The sequence below is a fragment of the Oratosquilla oratoria genome, chromosome 38 (genome assembly GCF_046742065.1).
Source record: "Oratosquilla oratoria isolate Oo_2021 chromosome 38, ASM4674206v1, whole genome shotgun sequence".
Lineage (NCBI taxonomy): Eukaryota > Metazoa > Arthropoda > Malacostraca > Stomatopoda > Squillidae > Oratosquilla > Oratosquilla oratoria.
In genome coordinates this window covers 12,350,409-12,374,722 of record NC_134814.1, presented here as the reverse complement: position 1 = coordinate 12,374,722, position 24,314 = coordinate 12,350,409, and the positions used below count along the sequence as shown (strand labels likewise).

Sequence of the window (24,314 nt, the reverse complement as noted above, 5' to 3'; positions counted from 1 at the left end):
AGTGCTTCAATTACATATTACCTAAAGTGTATTTATGGGAAGGGGAGTGCTTGTGGACACCCAAAATGATTATTTAGGGCATAAAAAGTGAGAAATAGAGGGAAAATGGAGGAAAATGTCAACAGGTCAAAAGATTCCCAAGATGGCCAACACTGCATTTGAATGTTAACAGTTATGCAGAACTGCTTGTTAGTGTGAAACTGAAGTAGAACATAAATCCTGATTTTAGATGACCAGAATGAACAAAAATATTTTTATTTGATAATAGTGAGGATAGTAATTTTTCTGGATTTATGGGACATGAAAGAAGGCTCTTTAGTAGAATTTAAGATATAGAGATGTAAGAAATATGAATGATACATGGAGAAGAGAAACAAATGATTTATGGAAAACAAATAATAACTTGAACAATGAAATGCCTTGCCTAAAAAAAGTGAACATTGAAATAAAGGAAGGAATTAGGGTACTAAAACAGGAACGGTAGAACTGAAAGGTGAAAATGAAAATTTAAAAAATAAAATAAAATAAAATAAAATAATAATAATAATAATAATAAAACATAAATAATGAGACCATTTCTTCATCCAAGTAGGTAAAAGCTACTTTTATTGCTCTCAGTAAGTTGTAGGTTTTGCCGACAATATTGTTAACATGTTTGTCTGGGGGAAATATCTTTTGTGATAATCACTCCCAGGTCTTTTTCAGATCTTTCTTAACTTCTTTTTCACCAATTTTATATCTTCCAGATATCCTTTTGTACTTTTTCCAAACTCCATTATGCTACATTTTTCTGTGTTGAATTTCACTTCCCACTTCTGACTCCATTCCCAAACCCTGTTTAGATCTCTCTGTAATGATTCGCAGTCCGTTTCAGTACTCACTTTCTTCAACAGTTTTGCATCATCTGCAAAGAAGCTCATATAACATTCCACTCCCTTGTCCATGTCATTCACATAAATGGCAAACATTATTGGAGCCAGCACTGATCCTTATGGGACTCCACTAATTACCTCTTCCCAAATAGAAGGCTTGTCTCTGAGCACTACCCCCATTCTTCTTTCACACAAAAAGTCCTCCATCCACTTCAGTAGTTTACCATGTATCCCTCCTATGATTTCCATCTTTATTAATATTTTTTTGTGAGGGACTATATCAAAAGCTTTTTGTAGATCTAGGAAAATGCAATCAGCCTATCCATCCCTTTCTTGTGTTATATCTAGTAGCCTCAAGTAAAAGCAGATCAAATTTGTGGTGCACGATCTCCCTTGTCTGAATCTTAATTGTCTCAGATATAGTATATTATTCTCCTTCAGATGTTTTATCCATCTATCTAATATAAATTTTTCACAGATTTTTGCAACTGTGCTTGTAAGGGAAACTCGTCTGTAATTTGTTGGGTTTTCCTAATTTCCTCCTTTATAGATTGGTACAATATCATAATTTTTCCAGTCTTTTGGCATTTTTCCTTCTTTGAGTGAGCAACATATTATTTTGTATATTTCGCCTACTAGTTCTTCTTTACATTCTTTTAATATCCAATTTACTATTCCATCCTGGCCGTGTGATTTTCTGACATCAAGGTTTGTTCTTGATCCATTATTTCTTTCCATGTTATTATTATTTCCTTCATGGGGGGAGGGGGTGTTACTTCTCTCCCTTCAACCTGTAGTTTTACTTTTTCTCTAGTGTAAACTGACTTAAAATGTTTGCACATAACTTCAGCCATTTTGGTATCTTCTATGTATTCAGTATTCCCTTGGTGTAATTTCATTATTTCCTGCTTGTTTTTCAGTTTCCCATTTACATATCTATAGAATAGTTTTGGCTGATCTTTACATTTATCTATTATGTCTTTCTCATATTTACATTTTTCTTCCCTACATATTTTTATATATTTATTTCTTTGGTTAACATATAATTGCCACTTTCTAGGTTTCCTGTCTCTTCTCCATCTCTTCCAAGCTCTGTCTCTTCTATCTTTTGCTTCACTGCACCTTCTATTAAACCAGCATTTTATGTACACCCACTTGTGTTTCATCTTTGTAGAATTTTTCCCAGTTCACTTCAAGAAAAAAATTCTTAAGTTTCTCAAAGTCTGCTTTGCTATACATCAGTCTGCCCTTTCTGAGTTCCTCATTTTTCTTTATATATATTTCCTCTTCTAATTCTAACTTGAGTAGCAGTCACTCTTCACAATTGGTGTCTTGTACTAAATTTTGTCTACTATTTCAGGTTTTGACATAAATATTAGATCTAGTCTTGATGGTTCTTCATTATTTCTAAATCTAGTACTCTCCTTTACCCACTGTGTCACTGTATGTTCCATGGTCATGTCGAGTAATAGATTCCCCCACTGAACTTCTCCACCTTTCACTGTCATCTCTTCCCAACATATTTCTTTGCAATTAAAGTCACCCATGAGTACTGCATTACTTCCATCCATTAGTATCTCATTTAATGAAGATTTAATATCATTTAACATTTTGAAGTGATCTTTCTCTGTTCAAGGCCCTGTTTCTGGGGGCACATAAATCACTGCAAATTTTCTGCTTTTCATGTCATATCTTCAACTTTTATTGTGATCATCTCCTCTTCGTTCCATATGTAACTTTTGTCACATTTAAGTTTTTCTTAACCAGGAACATGACTCCCTGTTTCTCCTCCCTATTCTTAAGCCATGTCCAATGCTGTTTGGTACTAGTGGACCTCTCAATTTTGTCTCCACAATTCCCATTACATCTGGTTTAGCTTCTAATAGATAATTGTTCATTTAATTCTGAAATCAAACCATTTATATTTGTATATGCCAGTTTTAACTTTCTATACCGTCCATGTTGTTTTTTTCGTCTTTTTTTTCTTTTTTTTTTTTTTACTTTTCTTGAGTATACCACTTTTTCAGTCTCATATCTAATGCTCTCCAAGACAACTGTGTTTTTTCAATCTCCATTCTCTTTTCATTTTTTCTTTAGCTTCATTTCTTAATGTCCTAAATTTTTCCTTTTCTTCGTCATTCCTGTCTCTTTTTATCCATATATTTTTATAGTGTTCATTTCTTCCCAGTTTTCCTGTTCTTATTAAAATTTCTTCTACTGCCACTTGTGACCTTAATTTAATCTTTATTGGTTGAGTTTTTCCTTCTTCTACATCAGTGCACTTCTTCTATTTCCTTGTCTATTTCTTGGTCACTGTCCTGTACTTTTAGAACACTTTTTGCCAATTCTTTGTCCTTTTTTTCTCTCTGGAACTAATTTTGGTTATGTTTTTCCTTTAAAACATAAATTACTATACATTTTTTCATGTCTACTGTGTCTCTTACTAAATTTTCTTTTTGTTTGATTACCTTGATAACTGCATCTTTGGCCTTCTCCTACATCTGTTGACGTACTATTTCTTTGAAAATTACTTTATCTTCTTCCTTATCCTTTTTCCAATAATTTTTAAGATTGTTGGCAAAACCTACAAATTACTGAGAGCAATAAAAGTAGCTTTTACCTACTTGGATGAATAAATGGTAAGGAAAATACTAGTCACAATGATAAGGCCTAAATTGGAATATGCAGTGACATGGAAGTTCTTGACAGAGAAGACTTGCTAAATTGGGATAGGAGAAACACAAGAGGACATGGAAAAAAGGTTAAAAGGACATTAATAGAAAAGACCTGAAAAAGAACAGCTTTCCTTATCCTTTTTCCAATAATTTTTAAGATTGTTGGCAAAACCTACAACTTACCGAGAGCAATAAAAGTAGCTTTTACCTACTTGGATGAATAAATGGTAAGGGAAATACTAGTCACAATGATAAAGCCTAAATTGGAGTATGCAGTGACATGGAAGTTCTTGACAGAGAAGACTTGCTAAATTGGGATAGGAGAAACACAAGAGGACATGGAAAGAAAGTTAAAAGGACATTTATAGAAGAGATCTGAAAAAGAACAGCTTTCCCCACAGAGTGGTAGATGTATGAAACACACTGGATGAAAAAACAGTGTGTGGAAAAACAATACAAGAATTTAAGATCAAACTGGATATGGAGAAATACAAAGATGGGACACCATGATCTTAGCTCCCCTTCCCCTTAAGATACAACTAGGTAAATACAACTAGGTAAATACAAGGGCTCTTTCCCCCTTACCAGGGAGGTAGCCAAAGTGAAAAGGCATAATTCTACTCCCACCCATTTCATACCCACCAATTCCACTCTCATCCACCACCCCTCCCTCCCTTTCAACTTAGCCCCTCATGGATGATGGGCCATCCCTGCATCTTGACCATTGCCCTGGGTCAGAATCAATACAGCAAGACAAAGCACGTCCACAGCAAGGCTGCTTCATTTAATCGGTGACCCCACCTACCCATCCCCTCATGCAGAAACTTTGAAGATGGGGAGAAAACTTTTCAGGCTGTGTCAAAATATTCACACATAACCACTCCCTAGCCTCCCATCCCCCACCCACTCCCTTCCACTCATCACAGTATCATCCATACACAACCATTCTCCACTCATCCCTATCTTCTGTCTTCTCACCTTCCTCAACAGACATCTCCCTCTTGCTTAACACCTCTTTCACCCCATCCATCCATCCATCCATATCCTTGGTCACCCGCTCATATTCACACCACCCACCTCTACCTTCCACACTTCTTTTACTAATCTTTCATCATTCATTCTTCCCATGTATTAAACCATCCCAATATTCTTTCATCAACCCTATCTTCCATGAAATATGTGATATCCACATTGTTTAATGTACTGTATATTGTGAAGCACCGACAATACAATGTTTATTGTAGCATGCATCAAACAATATAATTCTTTGACACATTAACCTGATATTAAATACAAATAATACCTATGCCATCACAAATTATGTAAATATTGCAATGTGCCATATAGGAACTTGTTTATGGAAAATATTAACTAGGCAAACATGTCTTACTATTTCATACTTGAGGTACGTAGTGGTTAGTCTAATGCAATATCAAACTCCTAAGTTCATCATGTACTGATTAACTATAATTCTCAAGACACACATGAATAAAATAAAGCCCATAATTGGATAAATATAAATGAAACACTGGGTTCTATGGCACTGGTTCAATAAAATTTTATGTCCAAATATCAAATATATGACTTTTAATTCAAGTAATTGTCTCATACTTTTAAAATTCCTTAGGCAGAGAAAGCCAATTAAGTATAAAATATCAACATCGAGGTACAGCAACTACATTTACTGAGAAAATCTCTTGATAAAGGATAGGAGGGCTTTAAGAGGTCATGAAAACTAAAAAAAAAAAAAAAAATACATACAAATGTCTTTCTTCCCCTTACAAGAGAGGTAGCCAAAGTCAAAATAAATAAAATAAGTAATTAAAGTAAATAAGTCAAAATAAATAAATAATTAAATGCCTAAGGGATGTGAAGAAATAAAGTTTTCCTTACAGATGCATAAATATGTGGAATAGCATGGAAGGCAATTGATCCCAAGCTGAAACACTACATGAATTCAAATATATGACAAATAGAGAATAAGGAGACAAAGCCCAAGTTGTAACCATAAATGATATAGAATGATAATTGGAGTAAGAGACAGAATCCCATAAGTGTTACTATTTTCCTGTATACTACAATCAGGTAAATACTGGATTCTTCTCAACAAAACTAAACAAAGTTCACATAGCCTTACCATCTCCCCAAGTATAGATCTGTCCTGTTGTTGATAGAGCAATAGTATGTCCATCACTCCCTCTTGAAGAGGAAACACGGCGGATTCGTGCTTCAAGATTCAACTTCCTTGGTGTTAGCTGAGTCAAATAAAGTAATACTTTTAAACCCTGCATTTACATCAAATATCAATTTCACATCTTTCTTTGTTACAGTAATTTCTTTTAATCTGCTTATTTCAAAGTGGCAAAATAAAATAATATAAAACAAAATAATTAAGAAATAAAAATAGTGTCTTGAGAAGGCCACTCAGGGAAAAAATAACTAGGGGTTCTCTAGTTCTAAGTCAAGTTCCAAATTCTTGGAGTATCTTGCAATTAAGTTTAAATTACTGACTTTGAAACAAAGAAGAGAAAGAGGTGACCTGCTGACGATTTACAGAACAATGAAAGGCACAGAAGTCCTTGATAGAGTACTTACTAAATTGGGATAGGAGAAATATAAGGGGACAGGAAAAGAAACTCAAAAAGGACAGTTATAGAAGAGACCTGAAAAAAAAGTCCACACAGAGTAGTGGATATCTGGAACAAACTGGATAAAACAATAGAGTGTGCAAAAACTATACATGAGTTTAAGAGGAAATTATACATTGTGAGATACAATGATGGGACACCACAAGCATAGCTCCCCTTCCTGTGTGATGCAACTAGGTAAATACACACATATATATATATATATCAACTAATCAATCCAACACCCTGGTTCTCTCTTGCAGGAGAACTAGAACCCTTGGAAACTGGCCACAGCCATTGGTTCTGCCAACAAACCACTACCTGAAGAGGTCCCATAGAGCTATTCAAAGTGAATGCAGACCAATGAAGTACAATATGCTCCATATCCTCAATGCAGTGGCTACTTCCTTTGACAATGAAGAGTACACTGGTGCTTTAAGGATTTGATTTAGCTCTGAGGGATCCCTGGATCTCAATGAGTCACATAACTACTTTGATCAAACCATCTTGCATAACCCATTGGAAAAAAATAGTATATTAGCACTATAAGGATTATTTCTTGTCCTTTACCACCTTCATTCCCATCAGTATCTCTCCATCTGCACCTGTTTGGCTTCTCTACCCAATCTATGCTTCCCTCACTCTTTTCACTTCTCCATCAAATACCTACCCTACTTTGCACTTCTCTCCTGTTGACCTCCCTCTCTTTGCATTTTCCTTCCACCCTCATTATTCTGTTCTTCTCAAGTTTCCCCATTTTTTCTTTGCAACCATTCTTCATATGTTTGCTTCTTTTGTGCCAACACAACCCTAAACTTTTCATACCATCATTCACTGCCTCTCATTCTGTCTCCTCCCATCCTTCTCATCCTATATACTATCTTTGTGTACTTTAGCATTTTCTCATTTCCTCCTTGAAGCATAACCCTTCTTCCTCTATTCTTTTATTTCCTTATTTCTACTACATTCCATATTTCTCCCAGCTTACCCTTGTGTTCTTTCCCTTCTCATTAAATTTGCTCTCAGCTCTTTGCCTTCCTCATTTTTTTCCTTCTCCACTTAACCACTACTCTCAATATATTCATGTCCATGTCTATTAATACCCTTTCAACTATCCTTCCACCCACTAACCTGGACCACATACTGTATATTAATATTTGCATTTCTTTTTAAGCAATCTTTAGTATCATTATTTCCCTTTCAATATGCATCTCCAACATTTCTGCTATTGTTCATTCCTGCCATGCCATATCTCCCTACTCCTCCTTCTATCAGCTCATCTCTTATTCTAGCATTAAAATCCCCCAACACCACTACAAATCTCTAAATATAAGGTCTTTTCCCCCTTATACTGGAGGTGGCCACACAAAGCACCCACCTCCTCACTGGACTTTGTCTGACCACCGCACTCCAGCCATACATTTCAGCATCGGTTGATAAACATCTTCTCAGCAGATCCTCCACTCTCCCTTTTACTGCCCATGTTTCAGCATCATTTTATGTAACTGATCTAATACACATTTAATAAACACTGCTTCTGTTCTTGAATGGGATACTTTTACTCATTAACAAGCATGCTATACCTATATTTTTCTGTGCCACTGTTACTCATGCTCTCAATGCTCTCTCAACTCTAACATCAGAATACAACACATTTCTTTTTTGTTATTTCCTCTTTTACAAGTTAGGCATTGAATGTTTTGCATACCATTTACATTTCTCAGTCCTGATCATCTCAGGACTTGTTACACTTCAGACACAATATTGAATTCACTTCTATTCTTCTCCCACATCTACATGGCCATCTTCCTGACTGTATACTATAGTTAATGTTTTCTCCAGTTACCAACAGCCTCATTTACAATTAGCAGTTCTTCATTCAGATGATACTGAGGCAATCAGTTAAGAAGAATGAAACAATGGAGGATTCCACCGATACAAAACATAGTAATCTAAAGGATCAAAATCCATTACAAATTTTTCTATCAACTGTATTATATCTTTGGTAAGTTCCAACATATATATGTAAACGTCCACATGTTACTTCTAAATCTCCTCAAACAAATGAAACAACTAAAAAAGAAATGCGATACCTGGTTATTTGAATCCCCAAGTCCAAGTCTGCCATAGCTTCCTTTCCCACAAGCACTGAGCCCTCCATCATTGTGAACAATAAAGGTACAGTACTGACCTGCTTCAACCTGATAAAAAGACAAACAACATTATATGATTTCTTATTATACTATAGCCCTAGTCAACTTTTATTATTTTTCATAACTGCATGCACTAATATCTAACACTTTAATACCTGTTGTACATTACTAAAAGATCTGGTTAATTTTGGAGATAAAATCTTATCTTGAGTGCCTTCTGCTAGCTGATGAGATGAATTGCTTCCCCAGACATAAACATCACAAGATTCACCACTGATTGTGGCTTCTTCACTTGAATCATTACCAACACATGTCCTTGCATATTCACCTGAAACAAAAGCAATCAATGTGTCAATGGACATTCTCTAAATTTCTATTTCATCTACACAGAATCTGTATAAATACCACAGTGATAAACTCAGCCATGTATGTTTCATAATGTACATGCAATGCATGGGCAGTTGGATGTGAAGATCAGGAAAGGAGAATAGTAAAGTGTATGAAATAAATATGAGGCTACATCAGCATTGTATGATGCTGCCATGGTTGTTCAATATATATATAGAAATAGGATGGTGAGTGAAAACAAGAGTGCTAAGCAGAGATTTGGAATTCATGGGTGAGAATGGAATCAATCAATCTGTTACACCAAGTCTCTCTTGCAGGAAACCCACATTTCCCAAGTACCGGTAACTGGCAACAGCCACTGGATCAACCCACAAGTCACTCATGGAAGAGAAAGGCTAGAGCAATGCAGTGTAGGTATCTTCTGTGTGGTAATTGCACCTGGGATAATTTGTTTTTGTGGCCAGGTCTATTCTGTGTTGATAATGTTTCAAAGCTGTCAACACCTCTCAACTAGAGCTCCAAAGGCTGCCAAATAAGACGAAAATTCTCAATAGTGCAAGGAAAACAAGGGGACTGGTTTGTATTGAATGAGAGGGGGAGCACTTGTGGTTATCCAAAATGATCAATCTAATGAGAGAAAGTGCAAGAAAATAAAAACAATGATTTTGATCCAAATGTCGACTCAAATGCAGAGCCCTCTGGAGGCACTATGCCGAAACTAAATGTAAACAGAGGCCTTGGTTGAAGGAGGACATACTGGAACAAATGCTCTGAGCTGCTAGTTAGCGACTCACAAACAAATTAATTTCAAAGTGGGCCTAGTTGTTTACATAGATACGGTGAAGTGATAGTGAAAGCTCATTGAGACCAAAATGTAAACATATATATATTTTTTTTTTATCTTTTTTTTTTTTTTTTTTTTTAATTCATAATTCTGTAGATGGTTAGTAGGTCCCCTCATTCTCTTCTTTGTTCCAGGGTCAGCAATTCCAGTTTGGCCAGTCTTTGTTCATATGTCAGGTTTGAAAGTGTTGGGGCCATCTTTGCTGTTGCTCTTTGTATTTTCTAATATTCCTTTTTGTACTGGGTGACCATATCAGTGCAGCATATGTTTTGATCTTAACAGTGTTTGTAATATTTTCTTTATCATTTCCTGAGCTAGGTATCTAAAGGCCACCTTTATTGATCTCAACAAGTTGTATGTTTCTCCAACTATTTTATCTATATGTTTATCTGGTGACATGTCTTTGGTGATGATTATTCCTAGGTCCCTTTCAGAATTTACTTTATTTCTTTTCCATCAATTTTTATACTGTTCTTGCTTTTCCCAAATTCGATTATACTGAATTTCTTGATGTTAAATTCTACTTCCCATTTCTTGCTCCATTCTGAGACTTTGTTCAGATCACTCTATAATGAGTCACAGTCTATTTCAGAGTTTATTTTCTTTAATAACTTTGAGTCATCCGCAAAGAAGTTCATGTAACATTCAATACTTTCGTTCATGTCATTTACATATATAACAAACATTATTGGAGCTAGTACTGAATCCTGTGGGATGCCACTACTCATTTCTTCCCATTTTGAATATTTGTCTCTGAGCACTACTCTCATTTTTAATCCATGTAGGAAGTCCTTCATCCAATTCAATAGTTTTCCATGTATGCCTCCTATTGTTTCCAGTTTATATAGCAATTTTCTGTGTGGTACCTTATCAAATGCCTTTTGTAAGTCCAGGAAGGCACTGTCTGCCCAGCAATCCCTTTCTTGCAATATATCTATCAATCTTGAATAGAAACAAATCAAATTAGTGGTACATGATCTTCCCTGTCTGAATCCAAATTGCCCCGGGTTCGGTATATTCGTATTGTTCTCCTTAAGATATTTTGTCCATCTATCTTTGATGATTCTCTCACAAATTTTAACTATTGTACTCGTTAGGGACACCAATCTATAATTTGTTGGGTCTTTCTTATTTCCCCCTATTCTATGTGGAAAACTGTTCTTCTTATATCTCTTCTATAACTATGTTTATTGAGTTTCTTTCCATATCCTTTTGTATTTCTCTTGTCCCAATTTAACAAGTCCTCTCTATCAAGTATTTCTGTGCCCTTCATGATTCTATACATGGTCAGTACGTCACCTCTTTCTCTTCTTTGCTCCAAAGTCGGTAGGTCCAATTTAGCCAATCTCTCCTCATATGAAAAGTTTGAAAGTGTAGGAGCCATTTTTGTGGCTGCTCTCTGGATTCTTTCAATTTTCCTTATATTCTTTTAGGTATTGGGTAACCACAATGTCACCATATATTCCAGTCTATTTCAAAAGGAAAATAATAGAATCGTCTTTGATTAAACAATTTCCTAATTTTAATATCCCAAGTGGACAATGGGCAGTCAATAAATTATTACCATCCTTGGTGAAGGCGGGTGACTTGCCACACAAGGCAATAGATGCCACTTGAGTCCTGTCCATGTTTCTTCTCTTTCTCTGTATATTAGACATGTATTTTCCTCACTACTCTCTATTCCACTGAAGAGGATCACAGTCTGTGATTGAAATATATGGATATTGTCTACTTCATCTCTTCTTATCCAACACAGTGGGTCTTTGTTGAATTTTACGAATGTGTTACGACATTACTTTGTATATATATATATATATATATATATATATATATATATATATATATATATACACAACACTGAATGGGTCCCAGTGATTAGAGATACGTTTTAACATACACAACGCACTTTGATTCTAAACCATCAACATCGTGGGAACCAATGGAGGCCACAATCAGAAATTGAAATGTGGTACTGCCGAGGACTCGAACTCAGCTATCACATGACAAATGCCATTGTAAAATATATATATATATATATATATATATATATATATATATATATATATATATCTGTATATACACATAGGCTGCTAAGCCTCTTCCAACTTAAATCTATTGAATTAAAAATGTGATACTTACATGCTAGCAAGGTAAGTTTCTCCATAAGGACAAGGGCTGCTTGATAAAGAGATACACTATTTTCTTCTTCCTTGGAAAACTGGTGCAGTGAAAATGAATCCCTGCTTTGGTCAAGAGTATCAAGCACCTCTTGAAGATAACTAGCCCCTATTGATGTACATCTGTAATCAAGTATAAGCATTCCATATACATTGATTCAATATTCATAAAGAAGCACCCACGCTTACTGCATGGCAGTGGAAATAGTTACTCAATGAATGGGTTTAAAACACAAATTCAATGTTTATTTCAACTATGCACAGTCAATCAATCTGTTGACCATGGTTGCCATACACACTTGTCCCTAGACAACAACACTATTTTTTTTTCCATAAATTAACCAGAGTTGGTCATTCTAATTTGGACAGTCTTTATTCATATGTCATTTTGGAAAGAGTTGGTCCCAGTTTTGTTGTTGCTCTTTGTATTCTTTCTAATTTTCTTATATTCTTTTTGGTAATGGGTGTCAATAGTGTTGCTGTGTACTCAAGTTTTGGAGAAAATTTTATTGGTTCATGGGAGTAAAGTCACACCCTTAAGGGAGGCACTTAGATGTAGGAGTAAAGATCATTGGACTGGGGAATTTGTGACATCAGTGCAAAGTAGCTTAGTGAATAAATTGAGTATTCCAGTTGGGAGTCCCATGGTGTAAACTGACAGGTCAGGTGTAATATTATTCGGGAAGAAAAGAAGGAAACTTTTACCTCTGTTTAATTCACTCTCGTGAAATAACATTACCTACTTCCTACAGATGAAAATAAGTAATGGAACTTGAGTGACTAATCTACATAAAGACAGTGAAGAAAAAGTAGAAGTGAGAAACGAAATACAATACTATAGAAGGGAACAGTAATAACAGAAGTAAACAGTATTTACTACGGAGGTGACGGAAGTAACACACTTCTCTTCTACTACCTTCTTCACTTCATCATCAAACCACTCACTACCCTTCCTTCTATTCCCTCCCATCCTTCTTGTTGCACATACCATCTTTGCACAACTTGTCACTCTCTCCTTGAAACACCCCCATTCCTCTTCCACTCCTATTTCTACTCTATCCTTCACTACCTGCAACACTTCTCTCTGCTTCTCCTTGTACTTCTGCTCCTTTTCCTTCTCATTTAAAAAAGTTTACTACAAGCCCCTCTCTACCTTCTGCCCTTTTCTTTTTTCACCACATATTCTCCATTTTCAACATATTTTCCACCAAAAAATTATCTGATATTCCTCCACTCTCTCCTCCAAGAACATGGACAACCAGAATTCTTCCTACTCCCCTTTTGGATACCACTCCAAGGTCTATTAATACCTTATCAACCTTATACAATTTATAGAAAACAAAAAAATATGTAACCATAAAATATACTCACTCCTGTTCACTGACACAATGTTCTGATGCAGCACTAAGAGCCATGTGGATCCACTCTAGAAGATATCGCAGAGATCCCCTTTGCAAATTTAAACCAAGCAGCAACTCAGCACTAAGCCTCCGACCTGTAGGAAGGATTAGGAAAAATTATCCTTAATAAAATTTACTGTTAGTTCATCTCTACATGTGTACTAGGGATGATCTGGCAGTAATTACATATAAATATGTGTGTATGTAAATATATATATATATATATATATATATATATATATATATATATATATATATGTATATATATATATATGAGTGGAAGGGCAGTGAGCTAAACACAGAGAACAGTTGGAGTTTTTATTCACTGACATTTCATCCTTACCAGGACATTCTCAAAGTACATACAGTCTCAGAAAATTAACAGCTTATATAATCCATCCTTGCTGTGTTCCTCTCCCTCCATACTCTCATCCGTCCTCAACCCTTCTCATGTGACTCCGACCATGCCGCTTCTCCCTCCGTTCTCAATTGTCCTTTTTACCTCCTTTATAATTAGAGTACCTACCACTCCTGCTAATTTTATAAACCCTTCCCTATGGTTGATGCAGGGGTGGGAAGTAATGTAGGCTGCCTCCACTATTTTTCTTTTCTTTTTCTCTAGACCTTTGTGGAGCACCTCTATATGGTTCCAATCTGGAAGATGACCACATAGGTCTAAATGAGCTATTAGCGAGTTGGAGGTTCTGTGAGCTCTGACATCATTTTTGTGTTCATATGTCCGTAGTTCCACTGATCTTCCCATCTCTCCATAATATCCTAACGGACAACCACCACATGGTATATTGTAGATCGCACCTTTCTCCATACCCTTTTCTGATTTATTTTTATTCTTGACAACCTCTCCTAATTTTGTACCCATGGAGAAAGCAACGCTCACACCCGCTTTTGTGAGAATATGTCCCAACTCCTCCGCGTACTTCGAGTTGGGGACGGACAAAAACCCAGCCCTGCCTACTCCAGGCCAGTCATCCTTCTTCCTTCTCATTATTACCGTTGCTTTCTTTCTCAATCTGTGCAGCAGTCCTTCCGGGTATCTGAGTTTAATGAACACTTTGAAAATATATTTGATTTCATCCTTTAAGAATTCTTCGCTACAAATACGGTACACCCTTTTTAAAAACCCTATAACCACTCCGTTTTTAATTTTGTCACTATGTGCAGAGTAGAAATGAATCACATTGTCTTTATTGGTGCTTTTTCTGTACACCGAGAATGATACCTTAATACCTCTCCTCCAAATCACCATATCCAAGAAAGCTAGTCTGTTATCCATCTTGTGTTCAATAGTAAACTGGATGTTTGGTTCGACATGATTCAATCTACTCAACTTGTCATCTAATTGTACCTCTTTCGGAGCGATGACAAGGACGTCATCCACATACCTCAGCCAAAGCGTGTCTTTACCCATTATCCTTAAATAATCTGTCTCTAAAACTTCCATATACAATGAGGCTAGGACTGCACTGAGAGGACTACCCATTGGAAGTCCTCGGTGTTGTCTGTATTCTTTCCCGTTGAACATGAAAGGACCAAACTTCACACAAAGAGATACTAATTTTGAGTAATCACTTTTCCCCACTGGTAAATCATCCTCATCCAAATTGTCTACCACCTTCTTTCATAAGGATAATGGGTAAAGACACATTTGGCTGAGGTATGTGAACCCCTTGGAGTTACTAATCTCATTAAGCATCATATACCCCTTCGTGAGAACTCTAAGCCAGAGTTTTTCAAACTTATTTACTGTGACTCACAGCAAGAACCACAGTTTACAATGCGAACCATAATACTTAGGTGTAATAAGATATATTATATATACTATATATATATATATATATATATATATATATATATATATATATATATATATATATATATATATATTATACACAGTAATATATACATATGCATGTACAATATATAATGTGTATTTACCTAGTTGTATTTTACGGGAAGGGGAGCTATGCTCATGGTGTCCCGTCTCCACATCTCGTTTTATCTAGACCGTTTTTAAATTCGTGTATCATTTTTGTTTATTAGACTATGTATTTTGTCTATCAGTTCATTCCTGCATTCTCTCAAAATCCAGTTTGCCATTTCATTTGGTCCATCCAATTTTCTGACATCGAGATTACTCAAGTGATTCATTATTTCATTCCTTGTTACTTCTATCTCTTCCATAGGGGGACTTTCTCCTCCCACTCAATATCTCTGGGTTGTTTGTTCTCCCTCGTAAACACCGATTTAAAATGTTTGTTCATAATTTCTACCATTTCTATTTCCTTGTCGTAGTTTCTCTAATTCCTGTTTGTTTTTCAATTTGTTGTTTACAAATCTGTAAAATAGTTTTGGTTGATCTTTACATTTTTCTATAACATCTTTTTCGTATTTTCTTTTATCTACTCTGCACACTTGTACATATTCATTTCTATAACTAGTATATATTTTTTATTTTTCAGGCCTTTTATCTTTTTTCCATTTTATCCAACCTTTATCCCTCTTGTCTTTTAACTCCTACATCTTTTGTTGTACCAACACTTTACATATCCTTTTTCTTGTTTTTGTCTTGGAACATACTTTTTCACTCCTTTATAATTTTTTGTCAAAATATTCCATTTCTCTTCTACTGTTGTTTCCTCCTTGTGTATCCTTTCCCAGTCTGCTTTTTGAAAGAATTCTCTTATTTTTTTTTTCCATACATCAATCTTCCCTTTCTATATTGTTCGTTTTTTCATGTATTTTCCTCATTTAGTTCCAGTTCTACCAATATGTGGTCACTTTACTTATTGGCGTCTTATATTCAATCTTGTCCACTATTTCGGGTTCTGATGTGATTATTAGGTCCAGTCTCGATGGTTCTTCCTCATTTCTATACCTAGTATTCTCTTGTATCCATTGCGTCATTGTATATTCTATAATCATATCAAGTAGTACATTTCCCCATAGGTCGTCTCCACCCTTCACTGTCATCTCTTCCCAGCAGATTTCTTTACAATTAAAGTCACCCATTATAACTATTCTTCCTCCATCTTCCATTATCTTATTTAGTGTTATCCTTGTGTCTTCTAACATATTTTCGTGTTCTTTCTCTTCTCATGAAGCCGTTTTAGGGGGCACATAATTTACTACAAACTTCCTGCTCTTCCCATCCTTGTCCTCCACTTCGATCATAATCATCTCTACTCTATTCTTTCCATATTTGACATTCCTCACATTTATATCCTTAGGACCTAACTCCACCCCCTTGTTCCTCTCTGTTTCTAGTCCAATAGTTATATGCACCATGTCATACACTGTTGGGTGGTAGTGGACCTTTCAATTTTGTCTCTACAATTCCCATTATGTCCGGTTCTTTTCCCTTCAGTTAAGCATTTATTTTGTTCAAGCCTGTTATTAAACCATCTATATTTGTGTAAGACACTTTTAATTTTCTGCTACTTCCATCGTGTTTTCTGTTTCCCTTCTGTTTTATCTGCTATGAACCGTTTCCTCACTTTCATATCCACTACTCTCTAATAGAATTTCTCTTTTTCTGACTGTTCTTTTCTTGTTTTTTTCTTGGCTTCTAGTCTTTTTGTTTTCTCATCCTCTCTTTCCTCTTTATTCATTTATCTTTTTATCCATACCTGTTTATATTGCTCACTGCCTGCTAGTTTCCCTATTTTTGCTAAGATATTCTCTGCTGTCATTTGTGACCTGAATTCAACCTTAATTGGTCTGTGTTAGCTTCGCTGCTACCAACACTTCAGTTCCCTTCAGTGAAACTATAATTCACTTACAACTTTCTTCACTTTCTTTCTATAATTGTAGTACTGTAAGTCACTCGTCTCAATGCCCCATGCCACTCTCGTAGTGTAAGTTTTCAGTCAAGTTCTATTATTCAATAATGAAGGGGAATTAAATAATTAACTTAACTTTTTTTCCTTTTCTTCGCGAATTCTGGTACAACGTATGGTAATAGGTACACCTGTGGAATCCCCCCTGGGATCCTTTTACACCCACCAAGCCAAGTCTGTTCCGACATCACAATTTAATTCAACCAATAACTTTCAACGTTAAAAATAAGTGCCACCCTTTTAGGGTGTGACTTTACCTCCATGCACCAATAATTTTTCTCCTCCACTTTTTTCTCCAATCAGAAAGACTGTTATACTGTCTCAAGCAATACTTACACAAATAATTTGTCACAAGCAGAACAAGCTCTGTCTTTACATTTAGTCACATCAGCACCTTTGATCGCCACTCCAACCAATGTTTACAAATACAAGACGGTAAGCTAGAATATGCAACTCAACAACTTGCAGTCAGCCATTGTTTCATAACAACCGAAAATTAATATAAAATTTACATTCTTCTCCACCTACCCCTCTATCTACCTAAATGCCTACCTCTATCTACCGGCCTCTTACAGTCTGGTATTATCTGTATTATATTTCCCTAACTATATATTTCTTCTATTTGTTTCCCTGTTTCTGGTTCATCTTCTTGAACTACTTCTAATATCTTATATATTTTTCCTTTTCCTCCTTTATTCTTGTAGTCCTATTTGGATTATACTTCTCTTCCACCCCTAATATAATTATACATTTATTTTTATCCGCTAAGTCTCTTACTATATTCTTCTCCCTCGTCACTTTAATAACTGTGTCCTTAGTTTGTTCTGTCATCTGCTGTTTCACTATATCTCCAAATTCAATTTTATTGTTCTCTTGTATTTTTTTCAACCACTTACCTCTTTTGCTATGGACTCTTTATTCTCTTTATTATTATTCTTTAATTCCTCATTCTCATCCTTTACTTCTCTTAGCTGTCTTTTTAATTATTCTATTTCTTTAATTAGGTATTGATTCTCCTTTAGTTCTTCCAGTTTATCAACTCTTTGAGTAACTAGTGCTAATTAGTTAAACCTAACCTTCCATGCTTCGTTCAATTTTTTTTCTCCTCCCTAATTAAATCCATAAAAGCAGCTATCTTCTCTTTCCATTGATCTGCTATTGTCTATATTTCTGCTTTTGACTTTTCTGCTTCCTTGTTCTTCCTCATCTGTGTTCTGCACCCCTTTTGTTTACACCCCTTCTAACATCCGGGGCCCGTTCGTCCCCTTCCTCATTTCCTTCCTTTTTCCTCAGTAATCCTTCTCTTTCACCTTTTTCTCCACCTTCCCACTCCACGAGCTTTCCCCTTCCCTACTAATACAACAAAGGTACTCCCTCGTTGAGATTGATGAAACTTTAATTTTCCTGGAATACCAAACTTTGTCACTTCGACCGACGTGTGTATTTACCTAGTTGTATTTTACCGGAAGGGGAGCTATGCTCGTGGTGTCCCGTCTTCATATCTCGTTTATCTAGACTGTTTTTAAATTTGTGTATTCTTTTTGCACACACCACTTTCTCATCTAACGTGTTCCAAACGTTTATTGCCCCATGTGGAAAGCTGTTCTTTTTCAGTTCTCTTCTATAACGGTCTTTCTATATTTTCTTTCCGTGTCCTCTTGTATCTCTACTATCCCATTTTATTAGATCCTATCTATCAATAGTTTCTATGCCTTTCCTGATTCTATAGTTATCAAGTCTCCTCTCTCTCTTCTTTGCTCTAATGTCTGTAGCTCAAGTTTTGCTAGTCTCTCTTCATATGATAGTTCTGAGAATGTTGGTGCTAATTTCGTAATTGCTCTTTGTATACTTTCAAGTTTTGTTATATATTTTTGTACTATGTGACCACGTCGTCGCTGCATACTTCAATCTTGATCTTATCAAAGTGATCAGTATTTTCTTTTCTTCATCCAGGTATGTAAATGCCACTTTGATTGTTCTTCTTAAATTATAAGTTTCTCCAAAAATTTTGTTTATATGTTTCTCAGGGGACATATTATTCATAATAATGACTCCCAGGTCCTTCTCATTTTCTACTTTTTTAATTTCTTGTTCTCCCAATTTATATGATCCCACTATTCTTTTCTTGCTTCTTCCAAATTCCTTTATACTACACTTCTTAATATTGAATTCCATCTCCCACTTCCTACCATTCCCATACTTTATTGAGATCACTCTGTAGCGACTATCTTCTATGGTGTTCACTTTTTCAACAATTTTGCATCATCTGCAATGAAGCTCATATAACTTTCAATTCCTTTATCCATATCATTAATATATATAGCGAACATTATTGGGGCCAGAACTGTCCCTTATGGAACTCCGGTTATCACTTCATCACTTGTCTCTTATCACCACTCTCATTTTTCTTTCATGCAAGAAGTCTTCCATCCACTTCTGCAGTTTGTCCTGTATTTCTCCTGCAGTTTTTTAATTTCTTTAGCAATCTATGTGGCACCTTATCAAAAGCTTTTATTCAAGTCTAGAAATGCACAATCAGTCCATCCATCTCTTTCTTGTATGTTTCTTGAATAGAAACACATTAAGTTTGTGACGCGCGATCGTCCATGTCTAAATCCAAATTGCCTTGGATTTAGTACGTTTTTTTTTTCGTTTTTTTTTTTAAGATTCCTTACCCATCTAGTCTTGATAATTCTTTCACAAATTTTAGCTATCATACTTGTAAGAGAGACCGGTCTATAGTTAGTAGGGTCTTCCTTGTTTCCTCCTTTATATATTGGTACTATATTTGCTCTTTTCCAATCTTTTGGAACTTTTCCTTCTTTCAATGAACTGTTTATTAGACTACGTATTTTGTCTGTTAGTTCATTCCTGCATTCTCTCAAAATCCAGTTTGCCATTTCATCTGGTCTATCCGATTTTCTGATATCAAGATTACTCAAGTGATTCATTATTTCATTCCTTGATATTTCTATCTCTTTCATAGGGGGGGACTTTCTCCTCCCACTCGATATCTCTAGGCTATATGTTCTCCCTTATTTAAAATGTTTGTTCATAATTTCTGCCATTTCTATTTCCTCTGTGTATGCAACTCCTCCTTGTTGTATTTTCTGTAATTCCTGTTTGTTTTTCAGTTTGTTGTTTACAAATCTGTAAAATAGTTTTGGTTGATCTTTACATTTTTTCAATAACATCTTTTTCGTATTTTCTCTTTTCTACTCTGCACACTTGTACATATTCATTTCTATAACTAGTATATATTTTTCATTTTTCAGGTCTTTTGTCTTTTTTTTCAATTTATCCAAGCTTTATCCCTTTTGTCTTTTAAATCATTACATCTTTTGTTGTACCAACATTTTACATATTCTTTTTCTTGATTTTGTTTAGGAACATTTTTTTCCACTCCCTTTTTATAAATTTTTGTCAAAATATTTCATTTCTCTTCTACTGTTGTTTCCTCCTTGTGTATTCTTTCCCATTCTGCTTTTTGAATGAATTCTTATTTTATAAAAAAAAAAAAAATCATACATCAATCTTCCCTTTCTATATTGTTCATTTTTTTCCATGTATTTTTCCTCGCTTAGTTCCAGTTCTACCAATATGTGGTCACTTTTTCTTATTGAAGTCTTATATTCAATCTTGTCCACTATTTCGGGTTCTGATGCGATTATTAGGTCCAGTCTCGATGGATTTTCTTCCTTTATATACCTAGTATTCTCTTGTATCCACTGCGTTATTGTATGTTCTATAATCATATCAAGTAGTACAATATCCCCATAGGTCGTCTCCACCCTTCACTGTCATCTCTTCCCAGCAGATTTCTTTACAATTAAAGGCACCCACTATAACTATTCTTCCTCTATATTCCATTATCTTAGTGTTATCCTTGTGTCTTCTAACATAATTTACTACAAACTTCCTGCTCATCCCATCTTTGTCCTCCACTTCCATCATAATCATCTCTATTCTTTCCATATGTAACATTCCTCACATTTATATCCTTCTTAGTCAGGAACATAACTCCACCCCCTTGTTTTATCTGTTTCTAATCCAATAATTATATGCACCATGTCCTACACTGTTGGGTGGTAGTGGACCTTTCAATTTTGTCTCTATAATTCCATTACGTCCGGTTCTTTTTCCTTCGGGCACTCATTCAGTTTGTTCTAGCCTGTTATTAAGCCATCTATACTTGAGTAAGACACTTTTCATTTTCTGCTACTTCCATCGTGTTTTCTGTTTCCTTTCCGTTTTTCTCTGCTATGAATAATTTCCTCACTTTCATATCCACTACTCTCCAATAGAATTTATCTTTTTCTGACTGTTCTATTCTTGTTTTTTTTTTTTATTATTCTTTTTTAGCTTCTAGTCTTTTTTCCTCATCCTCTCTTTCCTCTTTATTCATTTCTCTTTATATCCATACCTGTTTATATTGATCACTGTCTGCTAGTTTCCCTGTTTTTGCTAAGATATTCTCTATCATTTGTGACCTGAATTTAACCTTTATAGGTCTGGTCTTCTCTGTATTGTATTTCCCTAGTCTATATATTTCTTCTATTTGTTTCAGTTTCATCTTCTTGAACTACTTCTAATATCTTATTTACTTTTTTCCTTTTCCTCTTTTACTCTTGTGGTCCTATTTGGATTATACTTCTCTTCCATCCCTAATATAATTATACATTTATTTTTGTCTGCTAAGCCTCTTACTATATTTTCTCTCATCACTTTAATAACTGTATCCTTAGTTTCTTTCATTTGTTGTTTTCTTGGACTTTTCTCAACCCTGTGTTTCTTTTGCTTTTCCTTCGCCTCACCCGGCTGCGCCAGGTTGTTTGGCCAAACGCCCTGAGGCTCCACACCTTTGTTAACCCAGATGTGTAAATTAAATAAGTTTATGCAAAACATGGTTTTTATTTAGTCACACATGTAATATTACGTTTCTTAGTCGCAGGAGGTTGCATTCTTCGTCGTCTGTCCCCTCACTATATTCATCCACGCTAATTGATTTAAGTTTTGGTGTCTTCCGCCCGCCACCCGTGTCTTCATCACTCATACGTTTGATCTTTGTCAGCATGCTTTCCAGCTTCTCCCGCAATTGCCTATTCTCTTCCTTCAAATTGTCGCGCAATTCCCTATTCTCTTCCTTCAGCTTGGCTAAGATGTCTTCTTCTTCTACTTCGCGTTCTCCTTCTTCACGTTCTTCTTCTTCTTCTTCGCGTTCTTCTATTTCTTCTATACACACATACACATACATATACTTATACACATACACATAATTGTATACACATTGACATATATGCTTCGGGAGCCCCCAGAGGACCAGCGGGGGCCCCCAAAGGATCAGCGAGGGCTCCTAGAGGAGACGCGGGGGCTCCCGGAGGAGCCACGGGGGCCCCCAAAGAAGACATCCCATGAATTCAAGGGGACCCATGGCCTGTCGTTACAAATTATACATTTCGATATAATGTAGTCTACGCTTCTTAGCCGTTTCGTCTCTTGGTATCGTATCGGTAGTCGATATTGTATAATTAGTCAGCCTTACGAAAGTGTCCCCCAAACACCGTCACCACTGAGGTCATTTCAGAATCTTTTTGAAAGAGAAATGCATCTATAAGTTCCTGTGTTCAGACTTTGCACCGTTTTTAACGAACTTCTTATATCCTGAGAAGTAATGCCGCATGAACGCCTCTCAATCCTCATCGTTCACGGCCAGTCATCTGCGTTGCCGTGACGTCATCACTCTCGGCCGATCAGTCGTCTCCGTTGCCGTAATGTCACCACTCTCGGCCAATCAGTTGTCCCAGTTGCCGTGACGTCACGGGGTGTTACCAAAACACCACCGTGACCGAGAAAATTTAGAGACAGTTTTTATTATTATTATTTTTTTAATCTCTCTGTCAGTATGCTTTCCAGCTTCTCGCGCAATTCCCTATTCTCTTCCTTCAAATTGTCGCGCAATTCCCTATTCTCTTCCTTCAGCTTGATTAAGATGTCTTCTTTTTCTATTTCTTCTTCCTTTTCTTCTATTTCGCGTTCTTCTTCTTCTTCTTCACGTTGTTCTTCTTCGCGTTCTCCTTCTTCTATTTCTTCTATACACACATACACATATACACCTATACACACACATATACACATATACTTATACACATACACATATTTATATACACATTGACATATGTGCGTCGGGGCCCCCAGAGGATCGGCGGGGGGCCCCCAGAGGATCGGCGGGGGCCCCCAAAGGAGCCGCGGGGGCCACCAGAGGAGCCGCGGGGGCTCCCAGAGGAGCCACGGGGGGCCCAAGGGAACCACGGGGGCCCCCCAAAGAAGCCATCCCATGAATTCAAGGGGACCCATGGCCTATCATTACAAATAATACATTTCGATATAATGTAGTATACAGTCCGCTTCTTAGCCGTTTAGTCTCTTGGCATCGTATCGGTAGTCGATATTGTATAGTCAGTCAGCCTTACAAAAGTGTCCCCCAAACACCGTCACCACTGAGGTCATTTCAGAATCTTTTTGAAAGAGAAATGCATCTATAAGTTCCTATGATCAGACTTTACACCGTTTTTAACAAACTTCTTATATCCTGAGAAGTAATGCCGCATGAACGCCTCTCAATCCTCATCGTTCTCGGCCAATCAGTCGTCTGCGTTGCCGTGACGTCATCACTCTCGGCCAATCAGTCGTCTCCGTTGCCGTGACGTCACCAATCTCGGCCAATCAGTTGTCCCCGTTGCCGTGACGTCATGGGGTGTTACCAAAACACCACCGTGACCGAGAAAATTTAGAGACAGTTTTTATTTCATTATATATATATATATATATATATAAATATATATATATATATATATATATATATATATATATATATATATATATATATATATATATCTGTCAGTATGCTTTCCAGCTTCTCGCGCAATTCCCTCTTCTCTTCCTTCAAATTCTCGCGCAATTCGCTATTCTCTTCCTTCAAATTGTCACGCAATTCCCTATTCTCTTCCTTCAGTTTGGCTAAGATGTCTTCTTCTTCTTCTTCTATTTCTTCGTCGTCTTCTTCTTCCTCTTCTACTTCGCGTTCTTCTTCTTCACGTTCTTCTTCTTCTTCTACTTCTTCTATACACACATAAACATATACACCTATACACACACACATATATACATATCTATATACTACATTGACATATACTGTATGCGTCGGGGGCCACCAGAGGATCGGCGGGGGCCACCAGAGGAGCCGCGGGGGCCACCAGAGGAGCCGCGGGGGACACCAGAGGAGCCGCGGGGGCTCACAGAGGAGCCGCAGGGACCCCCAGAGGACCCACGGGGGCCCCAAGGGAACCACGAGGGCCCCAAAG

The 24,314-nt window shown here is 36.3% G+C and overlaps 1 pseudogene; it reads right to left on the bottom strand.

The window, feature by feature from the left end:
• Positions 1-24,314, bottom strand: part of LOC143019798 (putative E3 ubiquitin-protein ligase HERC1) — a 245,512-nt pseudogene that overhangs the window by 196,705 nt on the left and 24,493 nt on the right.